The 14,097-nt window shown below is 36.9% G+C and overlaps 1 protein-coding gene across 1 annotated transcript in view; it reads right to left on the bottom strand.

Annotated features, from left to right (window-relative positions):
- fat2 (FAT atypical cadherin 2) overlaps positions 1–13,794 on the bottom strand; it is a 138,786-nt gene extending 124,992 nt beyond the window's left edge. Inside the window, exon 1 of the mRNA XM_047353683.1 lies at positions 13,625–13,794. The gene's annotated coding sequence lies outside the window, so the exon portion shown is untranslated. The remainder of the gene's footprint in view (positions 1–13,624) is intronic.
- Positions 13,795–14,097: the final 303 nt, after the last annotated feature.

A 14,097-nucleotide genomic window follows, 5' to 3' on the forward strand; every position in this document is an offset into this window, starting at 1 on the left:
GAATAACGATAAACCATTACAAAAATACTGTTGCAAACATGTTTTGCCTACTATTCAACATTAAATTGTTCACAGAGGCATGAAACAAATCCAACAAGTTTTTAAAAAATGATACTTCTATAGAGAGACAAGGTTTGAAGCTTTACGTTTATGCTATCGAAGGCAGAGCATCTGTTTTTCTAGTGTTTAAAAAAAAGTAATGAGGCATACCAGTTTCTTTAAATAAAATCTGTAAACCACAAAGGTAGAAGCATCATAGTCTTAACGTGTTTCCTTGTGATGGACTGTTGATGCCCAGGCTGTACCCCGCCTCTCGCCCAATGACCACCAAATATAGGCAACAACACCCCCACCCAATCAGCAGCGAAGCCAGAAGACAGAAAACATGAAACAGCCAAAACAGACAGATGTTACCCTCATCTGGATCCAGGACCGTGGGAGAGAGGGCAGACAGACTTTACATGCTGACTCTGTATTATTATCCTTTTATCTAATGTTGACCTAATTTGCTGAGTGATGCTATCATGTGGAAGTAAAAAAAGAGCAATTAAGCCTTATCTAATAAATATGCACTGAAAATATACTATAAGCCCTTAAATATACAAAGTATTAAGACAATAAGAAAAGTATTTTTAGGTAGATGGTGATGCACTGTAATATGTAATGAAGAATTTATGGCATTAGGTAATAAATACCGCCAACACCATATTCAAGAGAAAACTAAGAAAAACTAACAGGAGGAAACTAGGGCTCAGTCAAAACAAGCCTTGAAAACCAGAAAACCATAAATTATAAAATGTTTTAGCTTTCACAAGATTAGAAAACTAAAGGTATTTTTATGATTATTGTTGAAATTATCATTACTTAATGTGTACTGATAGACATTCACAGAGCAGTGCATGCAAGATGATCTATCTCTCAATCAATCTACGAACAGATCTTAGACTAAAACTGCATTTTAACACATACATTAAATCACCAGTGGTTCAAAACTTCTTGTAATTTAATTTGCCTGATGACAATGCAGAACAACAAATGCTCTTTGGCAACATATCTCACAGCAGAAATACAAATATTTGTTCAGCTCATGCCAAAACAAATGTAAATCCTTTAATGACCAACCAGAGGAGGACGAATTAAGAAGGAGATGAGGATGGATTACTGTCTGACTACAAACATCATATTGTTCAAGTCTAAGTACCTTATATCAAACATGTGATGAATCCAGCAAATCAGTCCTGTATGCTTTGGCATACAAGGCTGGTTAATAGATGTTTGCTCTGTAAACTGCAAGGGAGAAGTGTGTAAGCCTCGTAGACTGTTCACAATCTTTAAAACCACAAAGCTTGATAAAAACAAAACAATTGAGTTTATTTTCTAAAATGGTTGGATTAGTTTCAAGCTTGTCAGTGACGATCACATCTTTTCTTGTTTGTTCCAAAAATCTTTTATCAGAACATACAGTGATGCAGTGCAGAGGCTTTCAGGATGTTACTCTTAGTTCAGCTAACAAACAGACCAACACCTCCCTCCTGTAGTGTACTCCAGCAAACGACCTGCAGCCACATGTTCGGCTCCTGCTTGCTGGGTCACATTTCGACACCACCCCCCATGCCTTCCAGCATAGATGAGGAGCGGTTTCTGCAGCTTTTCTTCACCCCATCAACAACCTATGTCTGTCAGTGAGAGCATGATGAGTTTGTACTTTCTGCTGTGTTGAAACCTACATCAAACTCACACACTGTTAAATTACATTGAAGGCAAGTTCTCTGAAGTTTAAAAGCTCCTGGATGTTCTTGTTGTGTCAACATAGTGAATTATTACTAGAAGGTTGAATATTTTTTATCTTATCTCACGTCCCATGTGTAGATATAGAAAAAGTTAATTACAGGTATGTATGGTGGTAGATCTTGCAATCTGCCTCTATCCTTGTGCAACTTTAAAAAAAAAGTAATATTATGTAACCCTAAATGTTTTGAAAAACATGATTTTACTGCAAGCACAGCTTTCATTAACTTTTTGAAGTATTTAAATAGCATCAATGGCTTTGCAAACAATGCTAATCTAATGCTTATTTCTGAAGCCAATTAACAACACTCAGCCAGTTAAAGGAGCATGTATTATGACTTAAAAAGCTGGAGGGGTTTTATTATTCTGCTTCTAATTTCAGAGGTTGTTGTCTTAGGACCCAGACACATGGCATACAGTTATCCCGGGCTACATTACATTGGTCTCTAGTTCTACTGTAAGGATCCATGGATTTGCTTTTAACTAGGATGTGTCTCAACTTGCACTTTTTTTTTCTTCAAAAATTAGGAAAATTCATTTTCAAAGTTACTCACTGAAACTAGGCCTTCTTTTCTTTGAGGAATATTAGAATTCAAACTTGTCTTGCATAACAAACTCCTATTGACTAAGCTTTATCACCTACATAGGAGTTCGTAAATATGCAGAATTAACCTTGTTAGGTCCATCAACAATGTTTTTTAAACTGCTTTAGAACATCCCACCACTGTATGGGCAGCCATTTAAGACTTCAGTCAACAGTTATTTTGCTAAACAAAACTAAGCTTTAGTGAATAACCTTACTTTAATAAAAATTATCCAGGACATCCATCTATTTATCTGTTTTCTGTATCAACTTTTTCTAAGGCCAACACATAGACCTACTAGACCACCAGCCATGTGACACCATCCTCATACACATAAGAAAAAATCAGAACAAGAAAATAGTGAAAAAAATACATACTTTTGGACTGGTGGAGGGGCCTGAGAAAAAGCATATATAAATGCATAGAACATTCAAACTCCTACAATAAAAGCCAAGGTAAAAGACATTCTAATTGTACAGCACTACTATGCACCCATCAAGTCAGAAATGTTTATAAGTCTGTGTCCAATGTATGTTTACATTGAGACCACTTAATCATACATAACAAATAACCATTTCAAATTATTTACACAAAGAGGGGAACTGTTTCCATTATGGACAAACTGAGTTCCTTAGAACCACAAGAGTCCATCAACCCAAAAACCCATCCATCAATGAACTGTCTGTTGCTGATTTTAGATCTATTTATCAAGTCCCTCCAGCAAGGTTTGAGAATTATCCAAATCTCACAACTTTCAGTAAGTGCTGGGAGGCAGATGGACCAGAAGATAGAGCTTGTTGTTCACTGTGATAGATCAGTGGTATGCACTCATTACTACGGATCAAGCCCTGATCTGTTTATTCAACTCCAGCTCTGTCCTGCCATGGCTCATAGCGAAAAGACCAAGAGACTTCAGCTCTTCCAATTGACGCATAGAGTAATGGAGGAGTACAAGTTGAAATAATAATTGATGTCACGCTACTAAGAATCTAACACAGAAGAATAGTTGGTTTATAGTCTAAGGTGAATACTTCTGTTTTATCATCCTAATAAGTGTAAACCTTGTGCATTTGATGTGCACGTTTAGGAAGTCTGTGCTTGGCCAACCTGTATTAGAAGAGCAGAAACATATTTACTGGTTTGATGTTTTGAGAATACTTTAAAATATAAAGACAGGATATTTACTAGATGTTTAGAGGAGTTAAAAATAAAATATGTTCAGGTTTTTTGTAGAAATAATTTATTAGTTTTTACCTGGCATTTGCATGTTGATGAAATAAACCTCTTTGTCATCAAGCTCTGTTTTTGTCTAATTATTCTGATCCATTCTAAGGATCGTAATATGCTAAAGATAAATAATTCTTCGATACCAGACAGCTAGAAGATTTAAATACGTCATTCACCTCCATTCTGAAGGACAAATTGCACTTTCTTTTTGTTTTCCAGTACCATGGCCTCAGACGTACAGGTGGACACAATCATCTTATTGTATTTTAATATTGATAGCAAAACTTGTATAGTGCGTTAGAGTAGGATATATGTAGAAAAACAGGTGATCAATTTAATCTTGCTGTCTGCTGCACAGAGATTCTGGATAGTCATTGCAAAAGTATCGGTTTCCTGTGTGAAAACCACCACTTTAAAGAGTTGAAGCCAGCATATCTGCAGCTGCATGTCTGCCATTGTAAACCTAGAGGGAATATTTAACAAAACTATAAGGTGGGGGTGAGGAGTGAGCTGCATACACCTATCATTATCTCTGTATGTGTACTAAAGTTCTTCATCACTAATTTGTGCTGAAATGCTTGATGCATAAAATAACTTCATGGTTTTCCTTTTGTGCCTGAAAACTATGCAGCATTATGCCTCCTCGTGTTGCCTCTGTGATTGTGTTCATCAAATAAAGCTTGTGCGTTTTTGTAAAGGGATTACACCCCATCCTTCAGAAGAAAGAAGAGAGGACGACTTGGCTGTAACACAAAATTTTAATAATCACATCAAGGTGCTGTTTTGGATGTGGGTGTTTTAAAAGAATAAAAAAAGGAAGAAAAACAGGACTGATGTGTACTCCCATAAAGTCAAATTAAGATTAATCTGTGGAACATCCTCTTTCAGGAAGAATTATGCCTACTCTGTCTCCCAACTTTAAAAAAACCCCATCTAGCTCGGTTTTAGGCACTGTTTTTGTACACAACAATCGACTTCATTCTAGCCTTTGTGTAAAAAAGTACTGGATACATACACTTAACTAAGACGCGAGGTTGGCTAGATAAGATTTAATCATACCAGTTTATTTTTCCTAATTTGCATGGCAGTTGTCAGTGCTGTGATACATTATCATTATTGCCTAACTGCCTTAACACCACTTACTGTATACTGCTACAGCACTTTAGCATACTATTAATACTATATGACCTAACATCTGGGTTTTCATTTGCACTACACAATGCCTTTCAAAATAGTAATTTGTTTCACATTTTCTGACATTACAACCAACTTCAGTCTGTAATTTAGTTTAATCTTCTATGACAAACCAGGAGTGGCTAACTCCAGTCCGGAACTGGTGTCCTGGGTGTTTTAGATGTTCTCCTGATTCAATGCACTTTGCAGAACATGATGATATGCTGATGACTTACTTCAGTCTTTAATTGAGCTGTGTTCGAGCAGAGACAGATCTAAAACATGAAGAACAGCAGCTACTGATGACTGGGGTTGGCCAACCCTGTGATAGGTCAACACAAACACATTATAGTGAAGCGGAAGAAAATTAATTCTCGGTTTTATTATTTTTTTCTAAAACAAAATCTAGAAGTGAGGCATGCATTTGTATTTTTACCCATGTGCCTTAGGAAGTCCCCTAGTTAGGAAATAGAGCCAATGTGTGTGCTATTTAATCTAGGTATAAATACAGCTGTTCTGCGAAGGCCTCAGAGGTTTGTTAGAAAACATTAGTGAACAAACAGCATATTGAAGACCAAGGAACACATAAGGCTGGTGAAATTTAAAGCAGGGTTAGATTATGAAACAATGTTCAAAGATTTGAATATTTTACAGAGCACTGTTCAATGCATGAATGAAAACCTTATGGGAGAACTACAAACCTGGCCGTCCACCCAAACTGACAGGCAAACCAATTAGATCATTAATCAGATAAATAGCCAGAAGGCCAACATTCAGGTCAGGTGAGAGCATCTGTCAATAGGACAACTGTTCAGAAAATCTGGCTTCTTTGGAAGAGCAGCAAGAAGAAAGCTATTGTTAAAAGCAAGTCATGACTCATCCAGAACCCCCCCTCCATCAGACATGGTGGTTGCTAAATACAAACAAATTCTCAAGTTTTTATTTGTTTTTAACATTACATTGCAAATTTTAAAAAGTATCAATACTTTTGGAAAGTATTGTATTTGTTGTTTGCCATTTAACACAGAATATTTCTGAGTGCCAGATGCAGGATATATTGACTGCCTCTTCTATAACAGTAACTGCTGTTAAATATTAAACATTTTCAGAGTAACTGCTTGCAGTTGATTTTTAATGTGCTAGGAACTATACAAAATGTTTCTGGTTTACATTTTTGAAAAAATAAGGTTTATTTTATGCATCATCCTTTACTGGTTTTTGCCCAGTCATGAACATGTCTTCTTCTGTATTACTTTAAGTACTTTTAGATTAATTTGCATGGTTGCCAAGTTCAATTAACTTTGTAGGTAATATAATAAAAACACCTTTAAGTTTTACACTAGTACAATCTGTGACAGTGATGAGTCTGTGCTGGAGCATTAGGCCATGACGGATGGGGAGCTTCCATCTGGTGTCAGTTTATTAAGTGTTCACTTTTTTATCAGCATGAGAAAACGGCATGTTCTGGTGACAACAAAGTATGGGCAATGCTTCCATTGAGAATCACAGAGAGAAATGACCACAAACTGTCACTTCTGACAATTAACTGTTACATTGAGGTTTTATGGCACGTGGTTCCATTCAGATTAAAGATTGTTCATAAAATAAACATGCAGATCATCAGCATTATAGGTAATGTTCAAGTTCCCTAGTGTCTAAACAAGGGATTTGGGGAATGGGTAACCAACAACCAATAGATAGATAATACAAGGAATAATTGCTAGCCAAATGTTAAAACTTTTGTTGATTAAATATGTTGCTGGTTGGGATAAAATAAATCTCATTTTGCACCCAGTTTTTATAACATGTTGCCATGAAAAAAAAATCTTCATTTGAAAAGAATATGTTATAGTTTGTCTAAATTCCTCCATAAAGGTTTAGCTTCAGTTTTTTAGAGGGCAATTGAACACCCTGCCTTCTTTAAAATAGCTTGGATCCTGTGTGGCAGGACCTGATACAAAGTATATTCCTCTGCCTCACAGTTATCCCTGTTTCACAACATACTGTGCAGTAAAAAAAAGAATCTGTCCTCTTACAGATTTCATTTTCTTTTTGGTTAATTGTTTAAGATCACCAAACATATTGAAATATTAGCAAAAATAACCTGAGTAAGTATATAAAACACCTGTCAAGTGAGGAGTTCATTTATTATTATATATCATTGGCCACTGCTAAACCTGTACAATCAAGAAATAATTTAAACAGAACCCATATGATAACATAAAGTAGGCTAAAAGGTTTATTTAAAAAAAACACCACACGATTTAAAGACATTTAAGAATAGATTAAAAAACAAAGTAATTGACACTTATCTCACTGGAAAAGCGTATAAAGCCATATCTGAGACTTTGGGTTTACAAGAACCAAGAACAATATCTAAAGCACTGCAGGTTCCATTTGCCTCTGTTAAGATCACTGTTCATGATTCAGAGACTGGGCAAAAATGGAGGGTTCCTGGGCAATAAACACTGCTGACCAAAAAGGACACAAAGTTCTCTCTCACATTTGCCCAAAAGATCTGTGCTCCCCAAGACCTCGGAGAAAATAGTATGTAATTTTAAAATTCAAAGGCATCCCATTACATCTGGCGCTTAACCAGCTCAGCATTTTTGAAAAATAATATGATTCTGACCGTCAAACATGGTGGTGGTTGTGTGATGGTTTGGAGAAGCTTTGATGGTTTGATGGACCTAAAAGACTTGCCTACATATACGGAACCAAGAATTCGGCTCTCTAGCAGCTGGTTAAAAATTGCAGCATGCCAATGATCTGAAACACATCGGCACGCCTACCTCTGAATTGCTCAGAAAAACAAAATGTAGGTTTTTGGAGTGGCCTGGACAAAGTCTAGTCTTAAATCCAATTAAGATGCTTTAATATGACCTTAAACAGGTTGTTCATGCTTAAAAATATTCCATTGTGGCTAAATAAAACAATTCCTGTAAAGAACAATGGACAAAACTCCTTCACAGGGATGCAAAAGACTGTTGGCTAGTTATTGCCAACAATTGAAGGCAGTTGTTTGTGCCAAGAGTTGCACAACCCATTATTAGGTTTAGGTGGCAATTACTTTATGACACAAGGCCAGGTTGGCCTGGACAGCTGGTCTGGAGTCTTAGAACTGGACTAGTCTCTCCATCTTGTTATTGGAGGGAAATGCCTCCCAGCACTCTGTTCTCACTTTATTACTATTTTCGAGCTTATTATCAGTTCTTAACGACTCTGACCTCTGAACAAATGTCTCCAGTTGGCAGTAGGATTCATTCTGCTGTCATACATGTATTAATCATTGTATCATAAAGATGCTTTGAAGATACATTCTTAATTGGTCCATCTTTTCTTCTGTTTTCCTTTAATTAATCATATTCTAAAGATGTAGAAGAGACTTTTTATCCCCACAACCGCAAAAATTAAACCCTTTATGATGATTGCAAAACCTCAGAAGCGGCAACTTATTTTGCTTTACTTTCACAGCTAATCCCTTTGTAAGACTTGAAGTAAGATCAGACTTCTTGGATTATGTTTGGGTGAGGTTATGATGCTAACTGCTGTCTGGGGTAAAGCAGGGTGTGCCCTTCAATTTAACCCTCTCACACCCACAGTAAGCAAAGTTTTAACTTGAGCTTTGAGGTTGTACTGAAATAAGTCTCCTCTCTGGTCCAGAAGTACTCAACATAGACAGCAGGAGATTGAAGCATCCTATCAACTCATGATCAACGTTCTAACTTAATTTAATGCTTGTAGTTTTCATATAAAGGTGTTGTTTTTCCTTGAAGTTTGGTTGAGCCTTATTTTGAACTGCAGTGCCTACAATTGTCTTCTGCTGTTGTAAAGTCTGCATAAAAGAGCCACAGAGTGTTACTGTAGACACAAAATCTTATGAACTGTAAAATTAAAAATTTCAGGAAAATAGTTCAGGTAGTAAAAGCCTGTCAGGTGCTTCATCATGTTATCAGGATGGCTCAATAACATTTTGCAGGTCATACATCAAATATGAGTCAAACAAAATCTGTGGAGAAACAAACATGATGAATTTCAACGTTAAGTCTGCTTTTCAATATAAAATGTTAAGCATATGCTATCAACACAAAAACTAAGTTATTTTTGGCTCTGTTGTACTAACTGTTAAATGGCAGTCAATGCAAATGATTAAAAAACAAATCTTGTGTGCCCATTTTCCTATAACCTCATCATTTAATTAGATGCTGATGACTGGCCAGAATAACCCAAATTGAATAGAAAAAATAATTATTTTGCAACCAGTCAAACTTTTCAGTCCCCAGCTTCCCATTTTCTGCAAGTTCTTGATGTGTGCCCTTTTCAAACACACCTGACAAATATTGAATCATTAACAGGTATTTGTTGGACATGAGTATGCTGAGTAGGTTATTTAACAATTTTATTCTGGTGTGTTAGAGCAGAGACACATCTGAATCAAAGGACCACTAGTTTCACATCCCTGGACTCATTGTTCTTTGGCATGATCACCTGAGCCTGTGTAAGTTTGTTTGAGGCACAAAGCAGTTTTATTTGGACACCCATTTACAGTTAACACTATCACCTATATTTGCACATTGTGGATTAAACACGTTTAGCTACCAAATACGATGTAAATAAATTCCTTAAATATGCTAGATTGCAGGAGTGATTCATTTTCTTAATATTTTCACACTAAATAAGAGTTGAGAGAAAGGAAATTCAAATAATTTGTGAAGAATGAGGAAACTGGTCCAATATAAAGCACTTCATTATATGCAGAGTCAAGATAGGTAAGGCCAACTTCAACTGGTGATGTTTTCAAGTAACAAAGAAAAAAATTAATTTATGAGTCTAGATTTCTTTCAATTAATTTAATTTAATTTGATTCAATTTTATTATATAGCTCCTATTCACAACAAGTAACATCAAGCCACCTTGCAAGGCTAACAGATGCAATTCATATAAAGATATCTATAATCAAATACAGTCTAATCATATAGGCAGGTTAAATTTCAATTACATACCTATTTGATCCAATTGTTATAATACAATCAGTCAGTGATTTTCAACCGCCTAGTGGGTCACGGGGGAGCTGGTGCCTATCTCCAGCAGTCTATGGGCAGGAGGCGGGGTACACCCTGGACAGGTCGCCAGTCCATCGCAGGGCAACACACACAAACAACCACACACACACTCATTCATACACCTAAGGGCAATTTAGAGTGACCAATTGACCTAATAGTCATGTTTTTGGACTGTGGGAGGAAGCCGGAGAACCCGGAGAGAACCCACACATGCACAGGGAGAACATGCAATCTCCATGCAGAAAGACCCTGGCTGGGACTCAAACCAAGGACCTTCTTGCTGCAAGGCAACAGTGTTACCAACTGTGCCACCGTGCAACCCAGTTATAATACAACGCAGTTATATTCAGCTTATAATTGGTAAAAAGTTGCCAAAGGATCCCCGCCAGTTGCATCAAGTCATTGAAGATGATGCCGTGGATGGCCGTCTCAGTACTAGGCTCGCCTTATCCACAATGTACATACACCATGAGCATGTGAAACTGAAGTGAAATTTCTTGTTTGTGCTCACAATCTTGGACAATAAAGCTGATTGTAATTTTGCCTCTTGAGCAGCTTGTGTTGACTGTAGAAAGGAATGACTGCCTTTTAACAGTGGGTTAGCAAACCGTTACCTTGTCCGTGAAATGTGTTTCAACCACAGACACAAACTGCGCAACTTTTTTAAAATTACAACAGTACTGCCTTTAAAATGTAATATTATGGCTGTTAACATAAAAATGAACAGGTAAGATTTTTGTATAACTGTTGCATTTTCTCAGTTCTTTACAATATTTAAAAATATGCAACCTAAAAGTTTTGCTTTTAATGTTTTCAATCTCAGTATTCAAAAGGCAGTCATTTATTTTAATATATTTTTTTATTCATCCATATAATTGATTTAAACAGGACTGCAAACAATGATAGTATCATACTGCATTTAAAATGGTTACTGGTACCTTTACACAGAAGAGGAGCCATAAACCAGTGGAGTAGGTCATCAAATGTTTCATTCTGACCAAATGGAACCTTGTGCTGAAGCTTTGCACATGCCAATTATAGGATGTAATCATTTCAAAACCAGTTAGTTTCTTCTCTATATCCTGGAAGACTGCCAAAAACACTATTTCTGTCTTGAGCATTATAGCATAATGCAACCAGATTCAGTTTATATTTCCCAACTGATATTGGCTTTTCTACTCTTACTGTCACATTCACACAAAAACACTCACATTCACAAACTGTTTCCACAGACTGGTTCACAATGTGTTGTTCAGTGTCTTAGCCGAGGACACTTGAATACATAGTGCAGAAATTGAATCGAATTCAAAACTTTGTAATCTTTACATGAATGCTCCTTCGCTAAACCACAGCAACCCACTAGAGACCCACAACTCTCCAGTGTTTTATTAAACACAATAAAAACAGCACATTGGGTTTCAAAACCCTTTGCTAAGCAAAAATGTAATGATATTAAAAGGTTACCTCACAAGAATGGCCTTTTACAGCTGCTTTGACTAAATTAATTTCCCTTTTAAAATTGTTGTTCTGGTCGTTCTATAAAAACATGAAACCTTATTAGAGAGCAAAATAGATCAATTTGCAATAGTCATGACAACTGCAAAATAAATGTTTGGATGCAACATTCCAAGGGGCATGCATTCAAAATCTGCTTGCCAATACTATGTTTGGCCATCTGGGTGGAGTCTCACAGTGTTTTACTGCCCACACCTGATCTCGATCTTAAAGACCAGGATGATAAAACTCAATGTGATGTGGCGGGAATATAATAATGATAAAAAAATAAAGAGCAGAGTGAGGGAAATGTTAGTCCATAGAAATCTACATAGTAATTGCAATGTCATGTTTTCTTGATGTTGTACAGCCCTACATATAGCGATGATCCTTTGGTTCTCTGAAAGCAATTGGTTAAACATGTCATAAATAACTTGAGATTTGAATCTCACCCCGAACCCAATGTGGTATTGCAGTTGGATCAGTTTCAGTTTAAATGAGAGAACACCAAATCTGTTAGGCTGCAGTTCAATGAGGTTTGCATAATATCTGACTGCCCAAACTGAAGCAACATAGGTAGGGGGTATCATTTCTGGCGATACAGTTTTATCCCTGTGTGAAATAGACGGCTGTCTGCAGGGCTATGTTGTGTCAAGTGAAGGGTTAGAGGTTGAGTGGAAAGGTCGAGGATGTCCCTTTAAGTTAAACAGACCCTCCACACAAGCAATCACCAACGCCCAGTCTCACAGCGAAGGCCATAATTACAGAATGGGTCCAGAAAAGCCACAGAAGGACTCCCAGCTGGTTTTCCTGTCATTCATTCAGACAATTCTGACAGCAGGAGGTGAGTGGGTTTGACAGGAGTCTGCTTGGAAATTTTGTTCAAATCTAGTTTTAACTGTTGTCGGTTTCATTTGGCATTTAAAATAGTGTTCACTGAGACAGAAACATAGATCAGGATTTCAGCAGGTTCATTTAATTCCTGATGGCCCATCTCTCATTTTACTGCTGGCAGCTCTGTTCATCCTTCAAGCAACATCTGGACTTCTTCTCAATAAGTCCTAACAACCACCTTATCAGCCATCAACAAGCTTCAGTTTCTCAATGAAATTACGTGTGAGGCTATTAAGGCCAGATTTCTTTGATACATTTTTTTAAATAGTACTTATTCACAACAAATGACATTGTGGCACTTCACAAGACTAACAGATCCAATTCACATGACAAATGCAATCAATATTTTATATAAGTCATCGGCTTAGCAGAAGAGCCAAGATGGCACTGTGGATGGCCGGCTCGGTATTAGGCTCGTTTAATCCTTTATATGCGTACACACTCTGTACAAACTCTGTGGTTTGACCAACGTTAGTTATAATATTTAAACACTTGCAGAAAAACTAAGCTCCACAATCCAGAATTTAAACAAAGATAAGGAATCTTCGATTAAAAGTTTGATTTACTATAATTCTTTAAATGATGAACACAACCAAATATCTGAAATTTGTCACATTTAACATGTTTTTACAAAAAAGAACCATTTGCTTTCAAAATATTAACTAGTTTTTTTTTTTCTTTCTAATTAGGAACATTGGTTATTAAAGAAATAAACTTGCCATTACTTGAAGGTTATCTTAGTGTCGATTTATCACAAAGACCGCTATCAATTGGGTGTGTGTGCAATGCAAGCAGACCTTGCAGGAAAGTGACAGAATACACTTTCACCTCAAGGCCAAACCACCTCCTGATCTGAAAAAAAGGTTCATTTTCTCCTGTCCTGCAAAAGATTTGTGAACATGCACGATGCGATTGAGCAGTACAGTTTCTTACAAAGTAAATTATGTGAAAGCTAAAAAATGAAAAAATAAGAAGGAGAATTTTTAAATGACAGAAACCTGTCTGCGTGCGCTTACATGCATGCGTCATGTTGCAGCGCTTTATTCTTTTCATGTCAGGTTTAAAGTTGACTTCCAAGGAAACTTATTTCGTTTCTTTGACAGAAAGATAACTATTTTGAGTCTTTTATATTTGCAGTCATCAAAACACACCAAATCATTCACTGTGAACTTACAGGTCCATTTTTAAATGCAGAAAAATAACGCAAAAAAAAAGATTCCAGAAGAAAATTGAACATATTTGGTTTATGAGTGACATTAAAAAAGTTTCGCTCCTGTTGCACAGTGGATGAATCGTTCATACATCTTCCAGTAAAGTGTTTAGTATTACATTAAAACAAAATAGTCATGGCCTCCTTCACAATAACCAGTAGAGTGAAATAGAGTGCAGCGGAAAACTTACCTGAGGTCCAGTTAGGTGACTCTTCCAGAGGTATATTGTCCTCTGCGAATGCTTCAGGAACTTAAAGAAACCTCTGATGGCATGGTGACAACCAGCGTACTCCCAGAGCTAGTCTGTGCAGTCCATTGAAAAAAAAAACTACTCATGTGAAGTTGTTGGAATTAGTCTTAACTCAACCGCAGTTCCTTCAAAGGTGCTGCAACGAAGAGCTACTGAGATCCCTCAACACCTCCCTCAGGATCTCCATCTACTCCACCCACTTCTTGCTGTCCCTCCTCTTTACACACACTCTCTCTTACACACACACCCATGCATACTCCCTCCATGTGCCCAGATTGTGGGCCTCCCACTTTTCTTGCCTGTGGGCTCAGGCCTTTGGGCCACAGCCAAATATATCTACTTGTGTGGCTGTGTACATATCGCCGTCTATGATTGTGTGTGTGCGTCTTTGTGTGTGTAGTTGTGCTAAAAGA

The sequence above is a fragment of the Girardinichthys multiradiatus genome, chromosome 23, assembly GCF_021462225.1.
Source record: "Girardinichthys multiradiatus isolate DD_20200921_A chromosome 23, DD_fGirMul_XY1, whole genome shotgun sequence".
Lineage (NCBI taxonomy): Eukaryota > Metazoa > Chordata > Actinopteri > Cyprinodontiformes > Goodeidae > Girardinichthys > Girardinichthys multiradiatus.